Raw genomic sequence first — 6,567 nt, forward strand, 5'->3', positions numbered from 1 at the left:
GATTGAAATCGTTGATTCATGTCTGACATTGAAATGACGGTGTGCGTTCACATTCTGCAAATATCTCAAATGTTCATGTAAGTGCTTTGCCTGTGCAAACAGACACAGTGCCTGGCAACCTAAGAATCTCGAGGGAACATAACTGTGAAGCCCAGCAAACTATTATAATGAGTCGTTTATGGCACCTGGGCCTTTTGTGTGAAACAGACAAAGCAAAATGGTTGTCTTTCATCAGCAGCATTATAACCATTTTGCAATTTGCGTGCAGCATCAACATGATAAAAAGCCAGTTAGAAAAGGAAGGACAATTGTACATGATCAGACCATGGCTCTGAATAGATTGCCTGGATGTGATGCAGCACATACCAAATGCAATGCAATGCAGTTAAAAGAAAAATTACTATGTTGAGTCACGGTTCTTGTGAGCACCGGTATTTGACACCACCATTTAGTTGACTCTTCATTTCACTCATTGACTAAACTGAGGCACCATTCACATAAGCACGTTCCTCACACTGCCGCGGTCACATCAGCAGCTTATATCTGTGGCTAGTCACACAAGAAGCACCAGGCATTTCAAATCTGGCCAGACTGGAGGTCCCTCTTACAGCAACACTGTAACCCTACCCTGGCATCGATTGACCTGTCGGAACTATTGTCAGCAGAGGTCAACAAACAGGAAATGGCCTGTCGATGGCCAGGTGCTGGGAGTATGGCCGGTCCATAGCACCTAAAATATCTCCATTTGATCTCCAATCATATTAGGACCTCCTCACACATTCCACTGTAATATAATTCCAAAGTATAGGAGGCGATTTGACCCATAGTTGCACGCAAAGCCATTACGTTGCATCACCGATAACTGTGTTGCTTTCCATTAGCGGTCTTGAAATAGCTGGTTACTCATGCACATGAAGCTGCTGACATGGTGCCATAGTAGAGGCACAGATGTGTTTCACTCAGTGGACTCAAGGAACTGTGAAACGATGAAAAGAGGAGATGTGAACAAAGGATGCTGGCGAGTGATGTTTGCAGATGTGTAGCCTGCGGTCGTACGAAATCACTCAGATCTTACACGAAGGACGCCATCACCCCAATGACTGTCTCTCGCTTGCTCTCTGAAAGCAGAGTGTGGTCCAAGCCCAGTTACTGTTCAAAATCACAGTGTGGTCCAGCCAGGGACGGACTGGGACAAGCATTCTGATTATTGGATCAGTCTAGCGTCAGTATGGAAAACGAATCATTGGGCCGCTGACTGTCCTTCCTATGGGCCGATCGTCGGACAAACAAATTAAATTATACAGCCTAATCTATTGGCCCAAAAGGTGTGTTGGCCCCCGGGAAAATGGCCGATATACAGTACTGTAAGCCAGATGGCCAGTCCGCCCCTGGGTCCAACTCAGGATTTGGCACATTGCTTGACTCCCGCAAGCCGTGGCAGGACCGCACACCATCCCATCCCCGTGCATCATGCTCCGCAAAGCATGAGCCTCCCCAATCAGGCCCAGCAGACAGTGTCAGAGCCGAGGACGCTCAGCTGCAGATGTGCAGGTGGAAGCGGTGGATTAGCGCGAATCGGGGGCAAAACCGTGTGTGCGATCGCCGGAGCTTTTAGATGGCCGACCCAACTCGGCCCGGCCGTGCTCACATATGTGGATTACACTCTCCCGGCTATTTCTGGCCCTCTCCATCTCCTTCCATCCGGTAAATGACGGAGGGCCCATGGCTTAATTTGATGCCCGCTTCACATAATTGAGGTCAGACGCCATGCGAAGGTTTATCACCCATAATATCATGGCGGTCGACTAATAGGCCAGCAATATCTGGATACTGGGAGAGGCCAGTGCACTGGTGAGGCAACTCATCTTCTCTTGTCAGGAGACAAAGAGCCATCCACTTAATTATTCAACAGCCAGCGTTACGCACAGAAAAGTATTGACGTTCAAGCAATGCCAGGAGGAATTAGAAGAGACATGCTTCACTCTTATGGTACTTTTGTGTAGTACTATGTATGTACAGTACAGTGCATCATGTAGTTATGCCATAGTAATATGTAGAGAACTACGGCATTAACTCCGCCCATATGCCCATAAGCGTTTATCAAACAGTTCCATCCATCCATCCGTAAATAGGTCCAAGTTCAATCTGACAAGTGCTTTAACTTCTGGACAGAGGGAGATGAGAGGCCGTAGGCTATCTGTGAAAAATGCATGTGGGTGGTGTGTTGGTAGTGAGGGTGTAGGGCAGGCGTCTGTGAGCTGCTGGACTCCGTGTTGGATTGCCTGTGCTGTGCCCCTGGCTGTGGCTGTGGCTGCTTGGCCCCTCTGGGGGCCCGTGGTGGAGATGGGAGCCGGATGACAAGAGTCTCTCCGCATGGCAGACTGATGAGGTGCGAGGAGAGAGCATCTCTTATCTGCATACACTCACGCCCCGGCGGGTTCTCGGCGTGCATGGCAATGCTGCTCCGTTCCGGCTGACAGACTGACTGACGAAAAAAAAATTCTGCAGTGCAGTTTTTAAAAAGGCAGCTTTTTTAAAAAGGCAGTTTTAAAACGGCTTCCGCATGAATATCTCCCAGGCTTCTCCCCGGCCAACATGTACCAGAGAGGCATCTGTCTGCGGAGTTTCCATCATGTTCGTTGTTCCGTCACTGTTTTTCCGAACATTTGCCCACGCCCACGGTCATTTACCATAATCTTCTCCTCAACATGGCCTGATGCTTAATGGCCTCCCCACCCACCATGCCTCCATGTCATTTGTCTAAAGCTCTCTCATTGACATCCATTTATATGTCAAGCAGATTGAATGGCGTTGAGTGAACCCTGCGCTGCTCGTGGCCCAAGACAAGAGCTCTGTAGTCTATAGCCACAGAAACCCTCTCACAGCTAACTATAAACCCAATGTCATGTTTTATGCATAACCTAGAGTAATCTAGAATAACCTATAATGTTGAGAAGCGCAATTCAGTGATTGTTTTTCTTTTATTCCCTCACAGGAATCTTCCCACCCATATGGGAGAGTCTTATAGAAGCCAGGCAGTAATTGTGTAGAAGAGCAGACGGATTGCATGCTTTAATCCTCTTCCAGTGATGCAAAGCAAGTCGAGGGAAATCCTGATATTCCGACTCAACGCGTTCAAATGACTATATTTCTTCATATCTGCTGTTTACACCCCAGTCAAATACCAAATACCGTCACCGTGTTAGTGCATGCTTATCCACTGCCGTCTACTGGGAGAGAGGGGTGGGGGTTGTGGTGAAGGAGCTTCTCAGCTGGATTTTCCAACGCTCCGGACAAACAGACGCCCAGCTGTGTGGCCCAGTGTGCGGTGCATCAAAAGAGACCTTGTAGGGCGAGCGGTTCCAGAGAATGTTCAATCACCATGTCAGGTTCTACCCCGTCAGCCGTTTGGGCCGCGCACAAAGTAGAACTCTCAGCAGCTTTAGGGAGATGAATGTGCAGTGGGCAAGGTGGCCACCAAACGAACCTGTCAAACAGCCTGTCAGACAACGACGGCCATGTTGCTCTGTATACATTTCTGAGAGGATCCTCTTAGGACAGCCATTTTACACAGGGACCCATAAGTGTCGAAGTGAGTTAAAGATGAAACCAGATTGACAGACAGATGGAATAAGACCGTACGAATACATCAGCACTAGTCTAGCTGTGGTTAGCGATGTGAGCAGTGAGCGAGTCTGTTTTGAGGCTCCTTTAGGGCTGGCACTGAAAGATAGTGTAGGTAACGCCGAGGCTTCCCATCATCCCTGTGTAAACACAGCCTTAATCTGGAGTCACACACGGGACTGGCTATGGAGGCTCCAGATAGAGGGCTCTCGCTTGTTCTGTCGCTATCGCTGTGGTGCATCCACCAGCTCAGAGCTCGGATGTGCCACAGACATATCTCCATTGAAGAGTGTTGATATCCACCCCCCAAACACACACACACACACACACACACAAACACACACACACACACACACACACACACACACACACACACACACACACTCTCTCTCTCTCTCTCTCTCTTTCACACACACACACACACACACACACACAGACAACCTGACCTCTCATATGACCAAATGGACAGCTTACCAGACCGTCCAGTCTTAACTGACATCAGAGACTCAGGCTCAGGGATAGAGACCCATTTGTGTCTGGTCAGTACTATCCCTGGACCACATGTATCAGTCTCCGAGCCCTACGCTGGCAGTCGTCATCATGTTCCAAATCAGAGAGTCACATGATAATCCATCTCAAAATAATCTTTGTTACTGTAATCCAGCCCCAGACAAAGAGTCATCGAGGTTTCATACTTCCCTGCATCTGTTCACAGGAGGCAGGTTTTTTATGAGAGACAGAATGGATTGCCCGTCGAATTGTCTGTCTGTGTATCCGTATTTGTTTGATTTACAGACTATAACCATCCGCTGGTGAGGCAACAGAGCATGGCATATTTACACACACACACACACACACACACACACACACTCTCTCTCTCTCTCTCTCTCTCTCTCTGTCTCTCACACACACACACACACACACACACACACACACACACACACACACGGATAAAGATGCCAGCTGTTTGGCTGGTTTTCCTTCACTGGTCAGTCGTGTGCCATGTGGGATAGGGGCAGGTGTGTGTGCGACACTACCGGGACTGCGCTCGCTTGGAACAACAATGCCAGAGGGAAAGGCAGGAAAAAAACGAATTAGATGCTCCTGTGCTTTTCATTAAAATGAGTGTTGCTGAGTTATTTACAGGTACAGTGATTAAAATAAGTGCTCTCAGATTCCAGGTTTTTTTACACTATGCTATCTGTGAATATTGTGGTCAACATCAGATTTGGGAGGGAGAAAAAAAAGAAAATTGACATCCCAGACATCCGTCGTCGGCCCGGTCTGACATGGTTATTCCTTGAATGCCAAATTTCGAAATAACGTTTCAAGTCTCCCTAAATAAAAACAGATTACATCACTAGTCGCTGCTGTCCCTAATTCCCAAATCCCGCCTTTAATCAGAGAGTGCTAGGTAATGAAGTTCTGATTACTTTGCACGCCAACCCAGCTGAGGGCTCCCTGATGAGGGATAAAGGAGAGGAGGCTGTGGGAAGCTGAAGGTGAAGGGACGTGTGTGTGTGTGTGGGGGGGGGGGGGGGGGGGGGTGTTGAAAATCTGCACGGTTCAGGTTAGAGGGAGGGCACCATGCTGACAGGGCCATAGAAAGCGGCACAGTTAGAGCTGAAAAGTCATGGCTTCAATAGTTCACTGGCTACTGAGTTTACAGTATACACACACACACACACACACACACACACACACCTCCCCCGTCTCCACAGACAAAACACACCACCACCACCTCGGTTTTTATTTTTAGATTTTGATGTAATTCCGTCGGCGAAACTTGCAATGCTCTCCGCAGCACTCGGTCGGGCGGAAGAGGCGCTCGGCGCGCACGTGGAAGGGCAGACGAGAAATGGATGAGACTGGGCTAGAGTTACAGACAGCAGAGCCGGGGCGAGGCAAGGCGAGGCGTGGGGCGAGGCGCGGGGCGAGCGGAGAGGAGAGGAGAGGGGCTGGTGATTACGCAGCGGGATGGATGCGGCTGGATATCGGGGCGGACAGTCGCGAGCACTGCAGCACGAGCACTTCATAAATAACTGTCATAGTCTTCTCTTGAAAAACGCAGGAAACAGCAGAAGTCACGCGTCAAAAGGAGAAGACAAAGGGATCTAGATTTTCACGCCAGCTGCACAAGACAAGTCTCTTGTCGAATGAGACCGATGGTTGTAGTTGCATGTCTAATGATATTTTCTTACGGCGACTGCCGACTGGGTACATTTAGTCCACCCGTTGGTTGAAAGAGCTCCAACATCGAAATGCAAGACACAATTACTGTCATGGGGCAAAAGGAACCCACACTGAGGTTATGTAATAGTGAGACACTTGGAGTAACCTCTCTGCAGCTTTCCGAAAGTGCAGATGCCAGGCGAGAAACCAGTGGCGTGCAACACTGTTTAAATATGGATGGGCCATGCTATAAATGGTCGGGGGAAGAAGTAAGCAGCGTTCTTGAAGAGGGTTTTCCTGACTCGACATTTATCGGCCCTTCACGAGGGATGACTCACCCCATTCTCTGGTCTAAGGGGAGATGGACAGTGTCCTTGACGAAAGCCTTTTACAGTGTCTTCCCATGGTGGATATTAAGGTTAAGCCTGCGTGACGCCCTTGACACTTTTCTTAGTTGTCTTATAAGTCATAATTTTGGCCTTAGGGTAGGGAGAGAAAGCATTAGTGTCATGCAACTGTGGTTCTTCATTTTCTTTTTTTAATGGGTGGCCAAAATGTTGGTCTGACTTAGTGCTTGTGGTCTTAGGTAAAGACTAGATTATAGTCAGTACACCGTAAATGCAGCAGCAATTCCATCATCACTTTTTCCCATTAGCAGATCAGTATGATGTGGTGTTTTCTATTTGCTTTGCAACATCAATAAATCTCGTCACAGACCTCCACAGCCTGGAATGCAAAGTCTCACCTGAGCAGAGAGGAGCCGTCAGAAGT

The 6,567-nt window shown here is 48.5% G+C and overlaps 1 protein-coding gene across 1 annotated transcript in view; it reads right to left on the minus strand.

Moving 5' to 3' along the window:
* Positions 1-6,567, minus strand: part of phb2a (prohibitin 2a) — a 108,273-nt gene that overhangs the window by 23,674 nt on the left and 78,032 nt on the right. The window lies entirely within an intron of this gene.

Source organism: Sardina pilchardus, chromosome 2, assembly GCF_963854185.1.
Source record: "Sardina pilchardus chromosome 2, fSarPil1.1, whole genome shotgun sequence".
Classification (NCBI taxonomy): domain Eukaryota; kingdom Metazoa; phylum Chordata; class Actinopteri; order Clupeiformes; family Clupeidae; genus Sardina; species Sardina pilchardus.